Genomic DNA, 22,805 nt, shown 5'->3' with positions numbered 1-22,805 from the left:
CTTTATGGCATTGCTTTCTCTCTAGCTTTGATGAACTAGGCTAGTTCTCAGCTGGTTTCAGGCTGAACTGAAAGCTGAAACTTTCAGCCGAGTCTATTTTTTCACCTACAAAAAATGCCTAACCCTTTTAGCCTAGGGAAACTGAGCTAGTTTCTTAAAGGCTAGCCCTACCCTTTTTAAATTTAAACTGATTCTCCCACTAGATAGATCAATATTTTGTGGAGCTATACACTTCACTGCTGCAATGTGCATTATTGCAGCAGACCTTTTCTGAGCCTTAAAAAAACAAAGGGGGGGGGGACATGAACAGCAAATGTTGATGTTGTGTGAATTTTTTTTTAAAAAAAATTATATTGACTTGATGTAAATGCCTAAAAAGTGATATTTGGATGTATCCTCAATGTTGTTCATGTTGTCATATAATAATAGCCAGCATCTGGGCAAAGATTAGAAGGCATATAGAATGTACCTATAGTCATCTGGAAATGCAAATATATTTGCAGCCATCACATCTGCATCCATTTAAATCACATAAGGGGCAGATTCAAATGACCAGTCAAGTAGCATTTGATAGGCGATTAATAAACTACTCACCATGTGAGCCCGGATGCCAGTCATCTAACAAGAGGTATGGATGTACGTAGTACTTAAAAGGGAACTGCAGAACAGAAGTACTTTTCTGAATTTGGGCCAAACATATTTTGAGGATTTCCAGTCACTTTTGTGCTTCTTTTTCTAAGGGTCCTAGCAAATGAGTCATTCAGCAACAATGTTAATTCAACAATAGTTACCAATTTACCGTATTTTTCGCTCTATAGGACGCACCCGACCATAGGACGCACCTTGTTTTAGAGGGGGAGAACAAGAAAAAAAAATCTCCCCCTCTCTGCTCAGTGCCCCTTCAGCGAAGCGGCAGGAGAAACGGAGCCCCTTCCATTTCTCCTCCCGCTTGGCTGAAGGGGCGCTGCACAGTTCTCCCTCTCTGCTGAAGCCAGGAGAGTCTTGCTCTCCCGGCTTCAGCAAAAGGAACTCGAAGCCTCCGGAGCGCAGCGGGAACTCACGCTGCACTCCGAAGGCTTCAGCGAAAGCAACGCGAAGCCAAGGAGCGCGGAGGGAGCGCTCCCTCTGCGCTTCGGAGGCTTCGCGTTGCTATTGCTGAAGCCAAGGAGGCACACACATTTCCCCTTAATTTTTGGAGGGGAAAAACTGCGTCCTATAGAGCGAAAAATACAGTAAGTTTAGATGTGCAACTGTGTATAAAAACAAGAGTATGCCACAAAGAGTATGCCATGTATAGCTACATGTTCTAGTGCAGCCTTCCCCAATGGGCATCCCTGATCATTAGCAATGCTTGGTATGGTCTTATGGGAGTTGTAGTCCAAAACATCTCAAGGGCACCTGGTTGGGGAAGACTGCTTTAGTCATAAGAGCTGGAAGAACATTTACTACTTCAGAAAATGTAATTATAAATCCTAAATGATAAATGCTGGTGTTTTGAGGGTTTTTTTTAGTAACTTGTATCAGCAATCTGCATTTGAGAAAACACTGATCAGCCCTCTGCAACCCTGATGATGCATCAAAGGCAATCTTGTACATTGAGTTCAGTCAGGACTGGTTCCCCCTGTGCCCCTCAGATAAATATTACTATGAATATAGAGTTTCTGACAATAGTTTCTGTACCATGTGTCTGGACTCTTACCTCTCTGGAGGCACCATTACAAAGTCAAAATTAATCAAAAGAAAATAAAGGAAACCCCAGTGTTGATTTTCAAAACTGAAACCCAACAGAATCGCTGCTAAAATAACAGAACTGCCTGATGCAAAACCTACAAGTACAAGGAAATTCTGAGTTAGGGCAGATGCAGTAACCTTAACGCAACCCTGCCGAGCCGACCAATTGCATACATATGGTATGTAAACTAACCTGCTGCTCTGAGACTCTGTCAGAGGACCATATGTCTTGTAACGGGGAGGCAGAGGAGAGCTAAGTGAAGGGGGTATTTGAGATTGTCTCTGTTCAGAATGTCTTCATGTCTGATTGGATTACATTAACACCTTCATGCTACCGTAATATTTCCTGCTTCTTAACTCTGGTCTCCCCTTAACCCCGTACTGTTGGATTCGGTACGGCTCCACCAAGTGCAACGGCACAGGGCCTTTTGCTGAAATGAATCACACACCACAAAACATCCTGAGCTTACATAAACATTTGATTGTAGGCATTTTCTGTCAAATAGCCCAGTGCCTTTTTTTCATAAAGGCGAGAGTATATTATCATGCCCTTCTGCAAAGTCCAGAAGTCCTGGTTCCGATTCCACCACCTGCCCGCCAGGAACCTCAGAGTGTTTCTAGCTCTGAAGAAACTCTATATTTTGTCCTACCGGATGTGGCAAGGGGCTCTACAGTGTATGTCAGGCTTGAGCTGCAACATTTCTCAGCTTTGTTCTTTCCACCACTTCGACTATCCTCTGGACAATTCGGCGCAGATTAACACAGCCCATTTTCCTGTAAGCAGTAACACAAACCAAGATGTGTCTTTTACTCCATTAAATATTAATTCGCATCATTTAATATTAAAGAGGTTGCATTCCTACCGCTCCCCCTCCTTCCCTCCACACTTCTCCTCTGATCCATACAACCCATTTCTGAGTGTCTCAAATATAAATATATATATATATATATATATTACAAGGCCCATTGTATGAGGGGGGAAAAACATTGTTAATTCTCCAAGGAGGCTGAAGATGCCAGTTGCATCAGTGACCTGCTTCAGCCGCATACACAGAAGAAACATATTGAACAAAACGCTGAGGAGGAAATTGTTCATCAATTGAGAACACACAGCAAGATGCCAGCTTATACCAGAATACCTATAGCACAGCTACAGAATACACCTTAGATATATAATATATGCTGTAAGAAATGGGTGGGCATGCCTAGGGATGTTGGAGAACTGCGACAAAAACTGAAACGGGATCAGAAATTGCTGGTGTTCGCTCATTTGTCCCGTGCCCAGAATGGAAAGCAATCCAGCAAACACAATTGGTATTTGCAGTTGCTGTTGCTTTCATTCTGCGAATGATACGTAGTCCGTTATGTTGCCCCCACCCGCCTCCATCGGCATTGCGTTTCCCTTGCAATGAAATGAATGGGGGTGGAAGGACATGATGAAAAACACAGTTTACAGAATTTATGGAATTAATTACTCGTGTAATTTTGCCACAGGGTACAGCAAAATAAAGTGATTTTTTGTGGAAGGTGAACTGCAGTGGGACAGAAACAGTGCTACATTCAATGAATGCAGGGCAGAAAGGAAAGTGCTGCGTTCATCCATCCCTATTCAGGCTACAGACTTGTCAGAACTACACTTATTTTTTTACTGGAACTCCATGATCTATCAATGAAGCCTGCTCTTAAAATGAAGCAGAGTGTCTTAAGATGATATTTTTAGTATTTCTCTTTGGGGATTTTAGAACTAAGTGCATACAATAACTTTCATGAAAAAGCAGGATATAAAAATGAAATAATAAAATAAACAAACTGTTGAAGAACTATTACTGAGCCTCCCCACATCCCCAACCTCCCATGTTTCTGGACAAAACCCAGTGTATGCTTTGAAATGGGATGACAAATGCTTTTTCACATCTGTACTGAATCATGATAATATTAGTAAAATCAAAGGGCCCTGGATACCTAAGATATCCCCTTAACTTTCAACTGGGCAGGGGAGCAGGAAGAACAGAAAAGCAGGCACCACCATTTCCTCTTGGGTTAATAAGAAAGATTCCTAATTGAGGATCCATTAGTACTTAACAAAATTTGATAGGCTTCAATGTACATATGATGGCAATGTATGCCAATTAACTCCCACTTTTCTAATGCACCTCCATTCACTCACTCTTGTGGCCTATAGGCTGATGGAGGGGGATAAATGAGGAGTTCTCTCAGATTTGTTGCCAACAACAGATGGTGCTAAGAGCCCAGGCAGTGAGTTGGCAAATCCCTCTCCCTCCCATTTCCTCGTTCCCCAAGCTCTGTAACCAATTTAGCCTTTGGAGCTGGCATTGCTCCGACCATTCTGACTCAATTCCCAACCTAGGCTTGCTAGCATGCTACTCAATATGCTACTGGTTAGCCTGAGGATTGCTAATCATGGATTCTTTCAAATGCTATGAGAATCAATTAGCACTGGGGGTGGGGGAAGGAGAAGAAGAATTAAAGGCCATGCCCTTAATAAGCAAATCCGAGCAGAAAGAGATCCCTTGTTTAAATACAGTGTCTTCCCAGGATGCTGGAGGTTGCGAAGTGCATCGCTCAATACAGTTACCAGACCAGCCACTCTATGGTTTTTCTTAATAAGGAGCACGGTGCAAAACTTCTACAACACCTTTCTTGGGTCTGGTTTTTCCATTCAAATTAAAGTTTGCTTTGTTGATTGGTCCCAGTTTATAGATGCATATATTTATTTCTCCTCTGGGGTTACAGAACAGCTTTCTTGGCATCATGCAGATTTTGGGAAGGCCAGGGATGCTATGGGGAGAGGAAAAGAGCTGCTGTATTAAAAGCAATTAGCTTTAACCAAAGAGTTAAGGCAAGCTTGTTGGCTGAGAAGTGAAGAAACTTCACCTGGCAGGGTTGCTGCGTCAAAGGGGGGAAATACTGTAACTATGGATACAGCGGCTAACTGAAATATAATTCACCCACGAAAAAGGCCAGAGCAAAAGGAAACAAATCACTTTGCCACCAAAGCCTTGGATATCAAACTCCCGGCATTAGGCCAAAAACGGAAACCCTTTCAACGGAGAGACTGACAGGCACGTAAATTTCAACAGAAAAATTTGCAGCATGAATGTCTCTTTTTTAGTGTTGTGTTTCTCCTGAGAGACTTTGTGTGTACAATAGGATGTTTTCTCGTGGATTTTTTCAGCTCCATTTCAGACACAAAAGACAGCCTGCTCCCCTTCAAGTTCTCAAAAGCTTCATTCAGAACAGCATTCAGTAAAATCTGAAATAGTGGAAGCGCAGATACGTTAGAAGATTCTGAATGGAGAAAAATATGAGATGACTGCTATTGGGATGCCATAAAGTTACACAGGGAATTCTCTGTCTAATTTTAAAAGATGGCAACTCATAGATTTGAAGTTTTGCATTTTGGCATACATAAATAAAAGGTCGCAAGGTTGACTCCATACCCTTACTTTTGAGTCAGTTCAGCACAGCTGAATAACTGCAATGCCTGCATTGATGCTACTTGGCAACTGAAATTTTATGATTTTATTGTTTTCTTTGTGCTGTATATCACCCTGAGAACTTCGGCTGAGAGGCAGGCAAAAGAAATCTAATTGATAAAAATAAATAATAAAATGGTGAAGGTGAACAAATCGCTGTCTCTCGGATTCAGTTTGTATCTATGCCACTGGAATCTCAAGCTCTGAAGGCACATTAAAGAATTGTAAAGGACTTGGCAAGGCAAAGATGATTAAGGGGCTGAAGCAACTTGTTGACAAGAAAAGGCTAAACCACATGGGAACAGTTTTTGTCAGGGTCACAGAACAGTAGGGAAAGGTGCAGCTTCCACTCCCTTCATGTTGCATTCTTGAATATAATCCCACATTTTTGGTATTTTTCTTTTAGGCAAACAAACTGATATAGCTGCATGCTACATATTTAATGTAGCGCATGGTTTGGCCAACAGTGCAATTGATTGGCAGTGTAGTGGTACCTCAGGTTAAGAACTTAATTCATTGCGTGTTGAGTCCCACAGTGCCACCCCCCAAAATAATTCACACTTCACACTTCAATTTTTGTTTAAGGTTTTTGGCATAATTTTGGCCACAACTTTATTCAAATACAAAAAATGTGAGTGGTTGCTTAGGCATTGGTTATGACTATCTGTCCTTGCCCTCAGGGACAGAGCTGGCCCTTCCGGACACCAACGGAAGCCAGCGTGGGAAACAAGTATTGGGTGAGAAATGAAGCTGGGACACAGACCCTCACCTCTCACCCTCATGTTCAGGTGGGGCTTGCACGGCCCAAGTCCGGCTCCACGGACAAGGACGAAAAGAATGGCAAGCCCCTGGATTCCTTTAACGGAATTCCCTTTCTGCACCATTTGGAGGGATAGGCACTTACCCCTCCAAGCACCAATTTAACCAATGCCTAACCGCCAACCTTACAAGTTGTGACGATTTGCTACGCAGTAGGCAAAAACCAAATGGCACCAGCCAATCAGCCAAATGGCAAAATTCCTACCAGGCCCCCGCACCAAGGCGGACGACCCCATGACAGGCATAGCAAGGTCAAGTGAGCAAAACCACCCTATTAAAGGGAGGTAGGGCAGGTGATCCGGTGCAAAACAGCTAAGAGGACGTCCCATCGTCTGGCCCCTATATTTAAAGCCTCTGACCCCTCCTCTGAATTGGCAACAATCAAAATTCCCCAGCAACCCAATTAACCTCTTAAAGGCTGGGTTCCACCAAATTTGCCTAGTCATGACAGGGTGGCCTGTTCCCCCAACCGCAACATGTGCTCTCTGTTAGGGAGAACACGCTTTCTGGAGGTCCGTTCTTAACCTGAAACTGTTCTTAACCTGAGGTACCACTTTAGCTAATGGGGCCTCCCACTGCCGCCACGCTGCCGCTGCACAATTTCTATTCACATCCTGAAGCAAAGTTCTTAACCCAAGGTACTATTTCTGAGTTAGTGAAGTCTGTAACCTGAAGTGTCTGTAACCTGAAGTGTCTGTGACCTGAGGTAGATTCTAGGCAAAGAAAGGCAAGGCCTTCTTCCACACAAAACAAAATGAATCCCCAGAATTCATTCTCATAAGATGTGATGGTGGCCGGACAGCTCTACAAGTGGATTAAACAAATCCACAGAGTGTGGGGCTATCAATGGATGTTAGCTACATGCCATCACCACTGAGGCCTAGGGGTCATGGGGCTATTGCTTTCATAGTCTATTTGTAGGCTTCCTAGAGGCATCTGTAAAAGAGGATGATGGACTAGATGGGAAAGCAGGGGTCTTCTAATGCTTGCCCACTTCTAATAAGGTGGAATAACACTACTATTTTAAATCTGGCCACATGTCTGCTGTGCTTGCACACCATGATTCCAGATATGGGCTGGCATCTCAAATGGGGACAGTGTAGCTCCCAATCTGTCTCTATGACACACATGGCACGTAAAATTGGTGTCGATGAAAACCTGGGGAGAGGGCCCAATAGGTTAATGAACTATGTCACACGGTTTCAGCCCATCTCTAACAAAATCCTGGAAAACAAAATCTAGGTGGATAAATGTCACATTTGGGGACATTAAATTAAACAGTAGTCCCAGTGAACAAAGGAATTTGCCAAAGAGCAGCCAGATTTGGAAAGTGAACCATTATGCTCACAGAACGCAATATGCAAAATTCCAGTGCAATATGTTTTCAACAAAAGAGGTCAGAGAGTGTAACTTCTAGCATGACTTTGCACAGAGATTTGGGCCTAGTCTATTAATCAGAAGCAAGGGGTAAAGGCAATGGCCCATGCCCATAAAAACTCAGTGTTATAAATAATAGCAATGCTGATGCTTCAATATACAAAGAACTCAATGAATGCAATGGTCATATCTTTGAACAGTGAAATTTCTTCTACTTTAGGGCATGAGCTCAATCCCAGAAGCCCTCCATTTTAGTCAATAGCAAAAAACCTATAGTTTTTACTTTAAGTGCTCTGTGAGGGGCAATTCATATGTTGCTTTTTGTCAGTCAACACACCACTACTGAGAGTGATATCTGTGCCTAAACTTCCAGAGAAACATAATGTGTGATTGCTTCTCTGCCAGTGTGTATACTGCAGGGCTCCATATCGATACTGAAAACACTCCATTATCACAGATGGATATATAGTCCCTATGCTGGAACAAAGAACACTGAAACTATCTTCTGATTCGAAAATCCATCATATCTCATTATGCAGAGTCACAGAGTTGCATGAGATGGCACCTTAGTTTTGTCATTGATACAGCATGGACCAGATTGCAGCAGCCAGACTGAGGGGAGTCTCAGTGGACCTTTAGGATGGTCTGTCTTCAGGGAGTAACGCAGTCCAAAGAATTCCAAGTGATGCTGAAGGCTGACCCGGGACATGTTCTAGTTGAAATGTGGAGCTCAAAGCAGCATACCAATTGTATGCTCTCAGCAGCCCTGTGTCGCAGGTTAGGCTAATAGGCTGCCCAAGTGTCACCTAGTGATGAGTGCCATGGCTCAGTGGGGATCTTAAACCTGAGTCTCCTGGTCCCCCTCCAATGCTCTAAACACTACTACACACTAACTCACTTAAAGAACTGTAAGTCCATCCAGCCTGCTTAGAGAGCTCTGAAAAAAGATGGAAGGGAAGTTCCTTTGGGAACATGTCTCACATTCACTTACCGGATACATATATGGATCACCTTGGTATGCTATGAGGACTTTAACTCAGTCTGTGGGTTTCTGTTCCCTCTTCTTCCAATCAGCCCCTTCTAACACTCTCTGCAACTGTTTTGGTGGGTTATATATAGAAATAATGAAGAAGGGGGGGAAAACCCTCAAAATACCTTCTCAGTAACTGTCTTGCTGCTGAGGTCTGATAAACAATGGGACTATTAGCAAGAACGCATTATCATGCCTGGTGATATTTCATAGGGTATTTGACAATCCATAGGGGCTGCTTCTGCTGCTCCATAAATAAGATATACTATTTAATGGGTCTCTTTTATCATACACATCATGGTGAATCTACAAGAACATCACTTAACTTGGCCTATCCATCTTTCACCCACCACGTCCTTACAGACATCAACAAACTGAAATAACATGTTGGATTTTCTATTATGAATATGTATTTTTGTACTTTACATGCTCAATTTTGCTTCCTCCCCATCAGGTCGGGTAGTGCCCGATATATTATGAAGAGTGATTGACTGAGGGAGTGTAGTTCTCAGACACCTGAGGGGTTATGTAAAACACTGTGGAACCAAGTGATTGTGAGCTATAGTCCACACACTTTAGCTGTAAATTTACCCCGTCAGCTAGGTACACTGGAAATACATATTATGCTAATACTCTCTTGCCCTCCCTCAAGAAGCTCCCTCTGCAGAGATGCACTGTACCTATGACATGCCATGTTTTCTCAGATACAGTTTTGTTATACATAAAACAAGCCAACATGCAAATTTGAATATTCTGTTCTATCAACCCATTAGTTATGAACTCATTAAAATAATGCATCAAATGAACTGTGATGCAATGTTTTAAGGCCAAGGGATTGGGCGTTTTGCAACCACAAACTAATAAACTTCTATAGCTTTTCATGGCAATGTACCTCTGCTGAAAATAGCTCTAAACTTGCTCTTCAGATTAGTAGAAATGAATTCTTGCTATATTGGTTAATGTGAATTTTTGTATCAATTTTATTTTACTTATATATATATATTTTGCAAAGTCTTCTGATCATTATTATTGTTTCTATGTACAGCCTGCCTTTGATTTCAACAGGGCCTCAAGACAGCTGAAAACTCATCAGATTTGGCTCTGATCCACTGGCTCTGAGATGCCAAGGGTTGAACCCAGGACTTTCTGCCTGCAAAGAGATTACAGTCTCTTCCCATGTATGCATGTAAAATAAGGTAAAGGTAAAGGTACCCCTGCCCGTACGGGCCAGTCTTGACAGACTCTGGGGTTGTGCGCCCATCTCACTCAAGAGGCCAGGGGCCAACGCTGTCCGGAGACACTTCCGGGTCACGTGGCCAGCGTGACATCGCTGCTCTGGCGAGCCAGAGCCACACACGGACACGCCGTTTACCTTCCCGCTGGTAAGCGGTCCCTATTTATCTACTTGCACCCGGAGGTGCTTTCGAACTGCTAGGTTGGCAGGCGCTGGGACCGAGCAGCGGGAGCGCACCCCGCCGCAGGGATTCGAACCGTCGACCTTTCGATCGGCAAGTCCTAGGCGCTGAGGCTTTAACCCACAGCGCCACCTGCGTCCCTTATGCATGTAAAATAGTACACAAAAATACAGTGGTACCTTTGTTCTCAAACAGCTTAGCTACTGAACAAATCAGCTCCCGAACGCCGCAAACCCGGAAGTAAGTATTCTACCTTGTGAATGTTTTTGGAAGCCGAAAGGATGCTCCTGCAGCCAATCAGAAACCATGCCTTGGCTTTCGAATGGTTTCAGGTGTTGAACGGATTAAGTTCAAGAACCAAGGTACTACTGTATACTCATTACAGCACTAAAGCTTTCATGCTCGCTTCCTGAGAAAGTTATGACTATTTGCCCCACATCTTCTGCAGTGAAGACAGGGACAAATAATTCATTCAGCTTTCTTGCAGTCTCCTTACCTTTATTTAGCACATCTTTTACTCCCTATTCATCCAATAGTCCAACAATCTCCCTTGCTAGTTTCCTGCTCCTGACGTATTTAAAGAAAGATTTCATTGTTGTTGCTGCTCCTAATGGTTTCAGAAACATAGTCCTCAGATTCTATTTTTGCATCTCTCATGGCAGTCACAGGGAACCTGTGGCCCTGTAGTGGTGTGTTTCAACCACAATATGTAGTCCAGGGCCTGATTCAGTATCTCAGAAAAAGACTCAATTCGACTTGGACCAATTTGTTCAAGCTTTCCATAGGCATCTGGGTGGCCACTGTGAGAACAGGATGCTGACCAAGATAGGTCTTTGGCCTGATCCAACTGGCCCTCTTCATGTTCTTATTTGGATTCAGATTCTAACATATTTTGGGTACTAAATAATAGAAAACCACAGAAGAAATTGTAGATTTTAGAGAAGAGAATAAATAGTTTCATTCGTATATATTGTTCCACACTTTAAAACTACTGTCATGGGCATTTATCTCTCTCTTTGCTTCACATCAACTTCTATGTAGGAGACCCCTCCCATCCCACATAATTCAGTTTGGCTCACTACCTTCCATACAACACTTTAAGCTATTTATCTTCAATCATACACCCCAGGGCTCCATTTTAATATTGTTACGTTAAGTTCTGAGGAATAAAATACGGAGGTGCATAGCTCACCTGGTGGTACAGATTGACCTGAGATATAAAGTTATATCATACAACCTGATATTTAAAGCTGGAAAAGCAAATAATCTGTAAGCAAAAGTTTTCAGAAGTCTGAGAATGTTCAACTACATCCAAACCATACTACAGCTCTCAATCCACAATTAGTTTATCATAGCGGCATGAGGAATCTTTTTCATCTATACAGCCACAGTACAAAGTGGATTACTAGACAGTTTGGCAAATATAAAATATATAATATAAAATATAAAATATAAAGTCTAAAAGGGTTGTACTATATGACTTCCAGGGTCCCTTCCAAATATATGATTCTGTGAGTATTGTTCTGATCCATTTTGCTGCAAAAGGTGTCTTTAGATGGACTTTTGGATAGTGTTGAATTGCAAACTAGTTTCTTTTTAAGTACATAAAAAGCAATGAGTAGGGTAGTTCCCCTAAACTCTTACCTCTTCCAAAGCCACTGGCAGCATGTGTGGCACAGCTACATACCAGATAATAACATGGTTCTGCCAATGTGGCAAGAGCAGAGCTTAGGAGTCAGATCCATTATACCGTATCCTGACGCTGACGCTTCAGTGCAGTTGCTCACAGGACTGGAATTCCTTTATGGTCTTGACTGGGGGAGGGGGAAACCTAGGGCACTCCAGATGTTGCTGAAATACAACTCTAACCAGCAAGCATGGTCAATGGGCAAGGATGATTGGAGTTCTAGTGCAGTAACAACTGGAAAATCAAGATGAAGGGTTGGGTAATCACAGGACCTGGAGCCAAATGTGGTCCTCCAGGCCTCTCTAGCCACTTCAGGACTGTCTTCAGGCCATATCGCCTCCCAGACGTGCTCTGTGTCCACTCCTTGTTGCTGGATTTTGCATGGCTGGAATGTGTCCTTGGATCTTTGGTCCAGGGCTGGAATGTGCCCTGATGTCTCTTGCTTGTCCGGATGGAGGATGCTGAGGTGTTTTTGTGTGCATCTATTGTAGTAGTCTCATTGCTGAGCAACGATGTGCAGAGCTCAATAGAGTGGGAAGCCAGCCAACCAGAAGAGTCTCTGAGGTGTACTTTCCAAGAGGCAGAGGCAGCATCCAAAGTCCTAGAGCCAGGCAAATAGCAATCCATGTGGTCAAACAGTCTAGGGGTCAGGGAATCTAATGATCATGGGGTCAGGGGTCAAGACAAGCAGGAAGCAGCAAGGTAGGGCCAGGAAATCCAATCACTGTAACCAGCATCTGACTGCTGCTGAAAGCTCTGCTGAAGAAGGCTCCAGCCATCTAGTTCTCACCAGCGCCTTCTCCTCTGTGTCCTTGAAGGCTGAAGGTGAAGTCATTCTGCCTTCTCCTCTCCCTTCAGGGTGGCTATTCAGAAGGTGAAGCTGACTTCTAGCCCATGATACCTGGGTGCAGAATATATGTGTGTATAAAAAGAAGAGTCACGTTCATTGCTCTGCCCATTTTTGCCCACTACTGGCACACCCATGAGGGCTATGATGTTTCCCACATTTTGGGGGGCAGAAGTTGGCAAAGGGTGCTACTGAATGGGTTGGAAGAAGAAGGGTGAGGGATGGCATGCTATGTGCATAAGAATGTAAAAAAAGAGCACTGTTATATCAGACCAAAGGCCCATCTAGTCCAGGGTCCTTTTCTCACAGCGGCCAACTAGATGCCCAAGTGAAGCCCAGGAGCAGGACCTGAGCTCAACAGTGTTCCCTCACCAGCAGCTGGCATTCTGTGGAAGTAGAATAAAGCCACAAAGGGAAGCTCTGGTTGGTGCCCTATCTACCATCCCATTGACTCCACCCTGCCCCACTGGCCTTTAACTGCTTGCGAATAAATAAATAACAGAGAAAAACTGTTCAGGGGGAAATAATCAAATGTATATGGAGATAAGTTAATATTGATAAATTGTCCTCCACAAATGTGATGCTCTTTTGTGCTCTCCCTCCAAATTTCTCTACAAGCGTCGTGCCAGGGCTTCTCGTCAAGCCATGACTCTCTGCTCCATGCATCAATTGGGGTAATTGGGAATAAGCCAGAAGCGTGTCTGTGCTTCCTTTCATTGCCTGCAGTGCTCCTTTTGAACTACATGTTCAAGTGCTTCTTATTCATTTCCCCCCTCACAAACATACAACCTGAAATCCCAGATCAGTTCTGAAGCCTCAGGATTAGAAGCCAAAACTGAGCTGGTATTTGAGGATTCATATGGTTTTGAGCCATTTTTATTTTTCACTGCTTAGAAACAACAACAACAAGAAAACACTCCTGACATATAAACTCCTAACAATTTCTGCATTTTATCTTGACATTAGGCATAACTGAGACAGAGTAGTCTCAACCTGCCGATAATTCCCATTTTACAAAAGCAGAAGCTGTATTATAATGGGAGCATACAAATAAGAGCAGTTTCCTGCCTCCTTGTATTTCAGATGCAGAGCAGATAAAAAGCTAGATTCAAACTGATAGTTCTCATCAGGGAATGAACATTAAAAAGCTCAGTGTCTAAGGCAGGCTAAAGAAGAAATGCCTTTAAAACAGGGGCTCTGACAAGAATTGCAGAGGAATGCGCAAGCACAATCCTGCACATGTTTACTGAAAACTTAGTCCCACTGTGCACCTCAGGGTGAATAAGTGTGCAAAGGGTCACAGTCTTAGAGACCCAAGTGCCAACAATTGTTGTGATGTTTAATAATATAGATTAGAAAGTGCTGTGCTGGATTACTGCTACTTGTTCTCCATGGGGCTGCCCTTGAAGACGGCCCATAGGATGGTACAGAATGCAACAGCCTGAATGTTGATGGGCATTTCTGCAGGACACCATAAAACACCAGTTCTCAAAGGCCTGTGTTGGCTGCTTTTTTGTCACTGGGCTGCTAGGTTTTGGCATATAGAGAGCTAAACAGCTTAGGACCCAGTTATCTGAAGGAGCTCCTCTGCCCATAACATAAACAGCCTTGATATCTTGTTAGATGAAAGGCAGTATAGAAGCATAGGGAATCCTTCCACACACATGGTGTACAGAAGCAAGCTGTGGGCTCCTGTACTCTCCCACAATGTATAGATAGATGATAGATAGATAGATAGATAGATAGATAGATAGATAGATATGATAGATAGATGATAGATGATAGATAGATTAGATAGATGATAGATAGATAGATAGATAGATAGATAGATAGATAATGATAGATGATAGATAGATAGATAGATAGATAGATAGATAGATAGATAGATGATAGATAGATAGATAGATAGATAGATAGATAGATAGATAGATAGATGATAGATAGAGATAGATAGATGATAGATAGATAGATAGATAGATAGATAGATAGATAGATAGATAGATAGATGATAGATAGATAGATAGATAGATAGATGATATAGATAGATAGATATAGATGATAGATAGATAGATGATAGATAGATGATAGATAGATAGATAGATAGATAGATAGATAGATAGATAGATAGATGATAGATAGATGATAGATAGATAGATAGATAGATAGATAGATAGATAGATAGATAGTAGATAGATGATAGATGATAGATAGATAGATGATAGATAGATAGATAGATAGATAGATAGATAGATAGATAGATAGATAGATGATAGATAGATAGATGATAGATAGATAGATAGATAGATAGATAGATAGATATAGATAGATAGATAGATAGATAGATAGATAGATAGATAGATAGATGATAGAAGAACCCCAACCACCCAACTGAGTTGCCCCAGCCACTCTGAGCAGCTTACAACATAATATAAAAACACCGTGAGACATACAGGGCTGCCTTCAGATGTTTTCAGAAAGTTGTGCAGTTGTTTATCTGAAAGGAAGGTGTTCTACAGGGCGGGCACCACTACCGAGAAGGCCCTCTGCCTGGTTTCCTGTAACTTCACGTCTTTCACGAGGGAACCACTAGAAGGCCCTCAGAACTGGCGGCCTTAACTGCGAGCCAGAGCTCATGTTCCTTCAAAATGCAGCCCTACGTGGAGATGCTGAGGACCAGACCTGAGACCTTCTGCATGCAAAGTAGATGCTCTGCCACTGAGCTGTGGTTCTCCCCCTCCCCCAAACAGGCTATCTGTATGTGGTCCATCTGTAAATAAAAAAGGGGGAAGACATGCTTTCTTCTCATGATAGTATCAACAGTGGTGAGTATAAATCTTTTCCCCACTCCTAAACTGTTTTTGGAGGAGTGAAGAATAAAGTGATGGGGAATCCACTTCACCCCAGTAATGTGAGAAGGGGCCCTTAATCTGGTGGTTTTTGTTATCCTTAAAATTTCAAGGGCACTGTCATATGAAACCTGACCAATTTGAGTAATTGTTGGATGTACGGATTTTTTTTTTTTTTAATTTAGCTACTTCTTAAACTGCAAAGCATCTTCCATATCCACATAGATATTTTTAGGTGACTTTTTTGTAATATGGCCCAAGTGCTGTTGCAAATTATTTCCTTCCTTTGTTTTCCCCCTCTCTCTCTTCATGAAACATCTGAGCATTTGCTATTTGCCTTTAAAGCTTTGAAGCTCATATGATAGGAGAATCAAATTTTGTTTCTGCCGGCAATAAATCAAGTGCTTAGTTCTCAAAGCATTATTTTTAAGACCAGTGAGAAGAATTTGGCTACTCTCTCTGGCAAATGCTCTTATTTGTATCATGTGGAGATCAGGCAACTCATCCATCTAGCTCTGTAATGTCTACACACTGACTGGCAGCAGCTCTTTCAGATGGAAGTCTTTCCCAGCTGTACTTTAAGATGTCAGGGACTGATTCTGAGACCTTTTGCATGCAAAGTTTGTATTCTACCATTGAGCTGCTCTGTCTTACCAAAATAGAAGTGTCAGAAGCGGGGTCTGCAACAGGATCAAAGCTATGGTTTGTTGGAAGAGGTTTTTTTTTTAATTGCAAATAAATATTACCGTTAGAGATTAATAATGTATAAACAGCTTTATGATATATGTCAGTTGCACCTTAGTGCCATATAATAACAGTTAGATTGTGCTATCCACCACCATCAGTGACTTCTTAAAAATGCTTTTAAGAATTTTCCCAACCAAAAATGTAGAATCTTTTAAAAATATTTTTCTTCAGTGGAAATGTGTTGGAATTCAAAAACTGTTTCATTATTTTTTCTCCAGAAGGCCTGTAATCTTGGCAAGTCCCTGACTTCCACATACTGCCTCAAAAATACAGTAGAAGAAAGAGCAATACCCATCTTGAATATTGCCACATTGACTTATAGAACTGTGCCCTTGAGAAAAAGACTCAGAGAAAAACGGAGAGCCATGTGGTGACAAAAATGAAATAGAACTGTCATCTAGCAGTTCTTCATAGTCCATCAAGTAAACTATTAAAGATATAAGAAGAGGCACAGTGTGCTCGGGCAAAGGTTGTTAAACCACTACTCCAAGGGCAGGTCACAGCACATTGCTAAAGATTGTTAGTAAAAGATAAACCAGTTTTCTCTATGAAACCTGACACCGCCAGTTCCCAGCCTCACCTTTAATGCTATGTGCTTGCAAACAGGGACCCAGCTGGATAAAGTAATATTGTAAGACCTTTCGAAGAGCAATTGTAATTCAAGTTCAGGATATTTTGCATTAAAGAAGCTTCACACCCTTGTCGTACTGTTGGACTTCTTATTTCCTTTAGCTCGCGTATCTTAGCCTTACTGTAATTTAAATAAAGGCATTGTTTTATTTATATATTAGAATTTCCAGCTGTTCATAGCTCTGAAAACTCAAACAGGCAAATACTCCCATGTAAATTTCCCATGTAAATTCCAAAATTCAACAGCTTCAGAATGTAACAAATATTCAGCCTCAAACCCTATTAGAAAGCTAAGCCAGATTGAATTATGTGTCTTCCACCCAAATCTTGCTTAAAGGACAAGGTAGGTTCTGAGGGGATCAGAAGTAGGATGAAACTTAACAACTAGAGCTAATTGGAGGCAGGATTCAGCATGTAAGTCAAGGGTCAAAAGGAAGTAAGTATTCCTAGTGTGTGACACCAGTTGTCAGCAGTCAGGAGAGGTATGCACAAAGAGCCAAGTAACAAACTGGGTCTAGGGATTTAGAGGAGATGGGAACCTGCAGAGCAGGCATATGGAGCCTTTGTGGTGTAGTGGTTAAGAGCGGCAGTCACATAATCTGGGGAACCGGGTTCGTGTCTCCGCTCCTCCACATGCAGCTGCTGGGTGACCTTGGGCCAGTCACACTTCTGTGAAGTCTCTCAGCCCCACTCACCTCACAGAGTGTTTGTTGTGGGGGAGGAAGGGAAAGGAGGTTGTTAGCCGCTTTGAGACTCCTGAAGGGGAGTGAAAGGCGGGATATCAAATCCAAACTCTTCTTCTTCTTCTTCAATGTCATTGGACTGCAACTCCCATCATCCTGGCAATTAGCCATACTGGTTGGAACTGATGGGAGTTGGAGTACAACAACACCAGGATGGGGGATCCTCTCCATCTCTGCTGCAGAACGAAGATTCAGAAGTCTGAGCTGTTAGCTTTTGTATGTGCAAAAGCCTATAGAACATGTATTAGAAGCTTGTTCTAGTCAGTTACACTGAGAATTATAATGTTGCTTCTGCAGTAATTTTGAGAGCCCAAGTGCCTTGGGGTACTGTATCTTATAGGCTATTGAAACAGAATGTCCTCACCTTCTACCAGTTTCCCAGACTCTCAGGCTCTACTCAGTTATGTTCCCAAGAGGATAGAGTTTCAAGCTGTTGGGAAGTTTCCAAATATACTTCTCTCTCTAGCTCACAGCCACAACTATTGGGAGGGCACCCACCAATGATCTTATGTAACATGATGAAACATAGAAAAGGATACTATTGCTGAGGTGCATCGAGTCTGGGCTGCTTGAATCTTTATGAGTCACATCCAAAATCCAGTGTCTTTCATTACCCCTGGAAGACTAGTTGTAGCTAGTGTAAACAGTGGAGAGTCTTGTGACACCTTAAAGACTAACAAATTAATTATGGCAGAAGCTTTCATGGGTCATAATCTACTTCACCAGATGCATACATTGCCATCCTAAGTTGGCAGAGATATAAACACGGGGGGGGGCAGGGGGCCAGATGGTAGCAGTAAGATCAGAGGGGAATGAAATGCAAGGAATACAAACATCTGACCTATCAATGTAAAAACAAAAATGATATGGTGAACATTCTTAGAGTTCTTTGAATGCAAAAATGAGATAGCCAAATGTTACTGGTTGTAGAGAAACCAGGAAATGCTCATCTATCAAACATCAAGCGTAACTAATCAGTGCCTGCTTTCATTTGAAACACTAGAAATAGTTCTCCCCATGTCTGAAAGTGGCTGAGACAAGTTTGAGATTCCCCCCCCCATACCAGAAAAACTAGGACCTCCTCCTACAAATCCATATTTGGATATATGTCTCTTCAAGTTCTCTCCATCACTTTCTGTTACTTCCTGCTTCCACATAAGCCCTGCAGTTAGTTTTAGATTGTCCACATATCACATAGGTGGTCATACCCTTGGTCTTTAAAAATTATAGGGATCCACATGAGAACTTCTACAAACTAGGACCTTCTTATACCCACGTAATTTCACAATAAGCTTCCTTTAAATATTCCCAAACACCATATTTCAACACTTCCACCTCATTGCACCAACCCTGTTCCTCACAAAAATAACAAACTTTATTACGTGTTTCCATAGATTGCTCATCTAATAACTGTCTCTTGTCCAATCTCACCATAGTGATATCTCAATTGTTTAACCATGCATTGAGCATTCTGTACAGCAGGGTGGAGAACCTTTGGTCTCCCAGATATTGTTGGACTACAACTCCCATCATCCCTGACCACTGGCTCTGCTGGCAGGAGCTGATAGGAGCTGGAGAACAAAGACATCTTGAGGGCCATGGGTTCTCCATGCCTATCATAAAGGTTGGGTCATCCATTTCAGAACAGGCACATTAGGACAGGTATACAATAGATTTGCAACAGTGATCATATGTGTGGAAAACTTATGTGAAGTTATTAAAAAGATTAAATGGATTAAACCAAGGACCAGAACTGAGTAACTTAGGAAGCTACTGTGGCTTTCAGAGACTCCATTAACACTGTCTGATTCCCAGGAGAACTGAAAGTTATAGGTCACCCCCAGTTATGCCACAAATAGCCATATATCAAGGAGCAATGTAGTATTTTCAGAATGAGTGAGTTCGTCTTGCATATTTGCAGCAGCAAATCAGTGGGGTAGGGGTTTTTTAGCGATGTAACTTTCCTCTAAAGATACATATTTTTCTTTGGTTTCTCATGAATGCCTCAAGCCCAGCCTGCTAGTCAAATGACCTTGACATTATCAAAAGGGCTCTGACACACATCTGGGGAACAGAAAACACTTCAACAGATCCATTATGGAGATCAAAGCAGAACTCACTTCTTTTGCCATGAAAGAGGGATAGAACACTTGGTAGAAAGAAAACATTTTCTCTGGGTTAAATTAAAAGTAAAGATTTTCAAAGCAATTTCACATGCATGTAGTCATGGTGTGGGTATAGTGGTCTAACATCTACCAGCTGAAGACAAACTCGAGGTCTTGTGTTGCCTACAAGATATGATTGTGTTTCTTTTGATAAGTTGAAGTTTGGGGAGGATGTATCTCAAAGTTGCTGTAAATCTGCTCTAAAGAAAACCAGAGCAGACGTCTGCTGTCTGGAATTTCTGCAGCAAATATTAAAAACATTTTATGATGCATTCTCATAATATCTTTCTCACCCCACACATTCCTATCATTTTCCTGAGTTCTGACATTTGATCTTTGCAGTACAGGGAATGGTTTAGAGCAGCTTCTGAAAACCATTGCCCTTTTCTTGGCTCATGAGTTTCTTTGTGAAACAACGCATGTAAAGAGGTCTGCAGTGGAGCCAACAAGCAGTGCAGAAGCTTGTCGTTCCTGATACCTTGACAGGATCAGGAAACACCAGAAAGGCATTGCACAAATGCACCACTGAGATTTAAATAACGATAGTGCTTTTGAACCATCTGATGCTCCCAGCCAATCCTCCCCAATTCATGTCATGTACAAGATGTAGAGCATTGTAATAAATTTAATGACTCCAAGTGGGTAATAGGATATCATACAAAGTGTTTGTTGGGAGGCTACATCTTCCTAGATACTCAGGACCACCATAGTGTAATTCTTCTTATGCTGTGGTGAACTGCATGTGGCAATCTTTGCCTCTGCAAACTACAACTTGCTGTTTCTATAGCCACATTCTGGATAGCATTGGAGTTCCCTAACAAGTTGGCAAAGATATTTGTGTCTGGTGGAACCTAATACTATGTAATGATAGCTCTGCTAGCACAGCAGTGGTCCACATCAGGACATTTGCGTAATGTTGACTGCCACTTAATGATCCGTAGGCCAATATTATGCTTGGTGTTTGCATATGTTAGAAAGCTGGTGCCAGTGTTCACTAATGCTCACAGTTGTCCTAAAAGTAACATGTGTGTAAAAAGCGTATTTGCATGTGGCCATTGATTTGGGCTTCATCTTTAATACAAATGTATTTCCCCACTCAAATCAAGCTGTGTTAATTAAGTAGGTGAGGAGACAATGTTCACCTTGTTCAGGAGCATCCACAGCATGGCCGCATTTCTTGGCCTGATTGAAGGCTACACAGCTAACTACATTATCTGTTAGGACAGTTATATTCTCTCATATGACAATGACTCGCAATATGTAGTCACAGTCTTCTGGGGGAAGGAAAAAAACAGCAATTACCGTGCAGCACTCGAATCTGCCTGCCAACAGCAGAACAGTGATTTGTGAGACACATCAAGAGCTTCTGGCAAGATCAATCTACCAAGATCCCTCTGATAGAGGAATAATGAGTTGACAAAGACCAATGTTCAGTTGGGTCCAAGCCCAATAAGATTACTGTACAGCATCATCAATATTGTCTGTGTTTGGAACTGACACAATCAGAATGGAATCAATTGCATTTTCCACAGCACTGTCACACATGATTTTTAACTTTGGCTCACAGCGGTGTGGAGGAGCTTGCAGATGTTGGCAGATTTTTTGCTAACTTATGGAATGTCATTATTAAGTAGGAACTGCGCAGTACAGTAATTTGCAGTTCTGCTGTGTTCCCTTGTATGGTCTCTCGTTTGGAGGAGGGAGGCGGAGGAGAAGATGCAGTAGCCGGAGGGATTTGTCTGTTATCACCCTCATCTTGCTGTGATGGCTGAAAGTACCATATGATATACAAGGTACAGCTTGCTCTTTTTCGTGTTGTGTGTGCACAGGTTTAATTTGAACTGCATACTCTGAGCAATGTACACAGATGCACAGATTCCACCCCTTCTTTGACACAATAAAGAAAATAGTTTGTTTGGTATTTTTTTAAGAGCTCAGTGGTTATGTAGATGACCCTATTTGCCAGAGTTTTTTTAAAAAAAGCTTAGAAATGGATTGAGGCGGTTAAAAAAAATCCTTCAACCTCTACTTGGGTGTTTTATAACCCAATGCTCAGCTGCAAAAAGCTATCAGTGATATGTTCCCCGCAATCTATTTTGTGCAGTCCATCCTTTATATAGCTTGTGGGAAAGCCCCATCTATTATGTTATTTTACTGGTGTGGTATATAGCATGATGGTAGATTTGTATGTAAGGGGAAATGAAAACATCTTTGAAATGAGAGGGAATATTCAATATGCAGGGCCAGGTTCCTTTGGAAAATGATTATGCAGATAGGTATAGGGAATCACAAATGCTGGAAGAGGCAAAGTGGCTACTCGTAGGGCAACAACCCTCCACATCAACACCCCTCCCCAAGAGATCAGTGGATGCAATCCATACTAAATGCGGCATAAATCAGGATGGTTACTTAATCAGGAAAGCTGAGTCAAGTGCTACTGGGCAGGGCGGGGTACCTGCATCTAATTGGATATAATTTCTTCTCAAATGCAAACATAGCAATCAATTAGATATTGACGGTGAATCAGACCCATTCACTAAGTTTTACTTGGTTTAGGGCAAAGGTTTGCCAGCCTTTTTTTGTTCTGTGGGCACACTTGCAAACTGGATGAGCACCACACACACTCTGCAGCCAAGCACATTCCACAGCCTACTCTGGCTACAACAGAATGCTTCTTACAAGCCGAACTCTGGGGGGTGAGCGGGGCTTTGTGGGCACCAGTGGAGACTTCTGTATGCCTCAAGTAGAAAGTTGATAACCCCTGGGTTAGGGTCACGTTACCCAACATTATGCTTCTATCAACCTCCTGGTGAGCCAATGCCCTCAGAGAAATTGCTCTTATTCCGCTTGGGAAAACGTTTGCAACAAAGTGCTGAAAATGTCACCCTAAATGCTGTTCTGTACCAGAGTGTTCTGTTTTGAGGCTGCAAGTGCTTATCACAGTTATGGTTATGAGCAGCACTACTACTGCTTAAAAGAGTTTCCAGTCGGCAGTGGTTCCATGTGAGGGTTCAGGTTGTAAGCTTGACCCAATGGGCCCTATCAAGTGAAAAACCTCCATTCCCGAACCACTCCTTTCTGGGAGCTGCTGGTATGGAACCTTTCCACAAGCTAACTCTGGTCATTCATATATGAAGAATAAGCTGCCCCTACCATGTAAACAGGGACGCGGGTGGCACTGTGGGTTAAACCACAGAGCCTAGGACTTGCTAATCAGATGGTCGGCGGTTCGAATCCCCGCGATGGAATGAGCGCCTGTTGTTCCTGCCAT

At 42.3% G+C, this 22,805-nt stretch overlaps 1 long non-coding RNA gene across 1 annotated transcript in view; it reads right to left on the bottom strand.

The window, feature by feature from the left end:
- Nucleotides 1-611: 611 nt before the first annotated feature.
- Nucleotides 612-22,805, bottom strand: part of LOC310846763 — a 75,938-nt gene continuing 53,744 nt past the window's right edge. The window contains exons 3-4 of the long non-coding RNA XR_014565542.1: nucleotides 2,382-2,505; nucleotides 612-744 (exon numbers count right to left, since the gene is read on the bottom strand). This is a non-coding gene — a long non-coding RNA (uncharacterized lncRNA). The remainder of the gene's footprint in view (nucleotides 745-2,381; nucleotides 2,506-22,805) is intronic.

Source organism: Podarcis gaigeae, assembly GCF_964106915.1.
Source record: "Podarcis gaigeae genome assembly, chromosome: 1".
NCBI lineage: Eukaryota > Metazoa > Chordata > Lepidosauria > Squamata > Lacertidae > Podarcis > Podarcis gaigeae.
The sequence above is the reverse complement of the archived record's forward strand: the minus strand, read 5'-3'. Positions and strand labels throughout refer to the sequence as shown.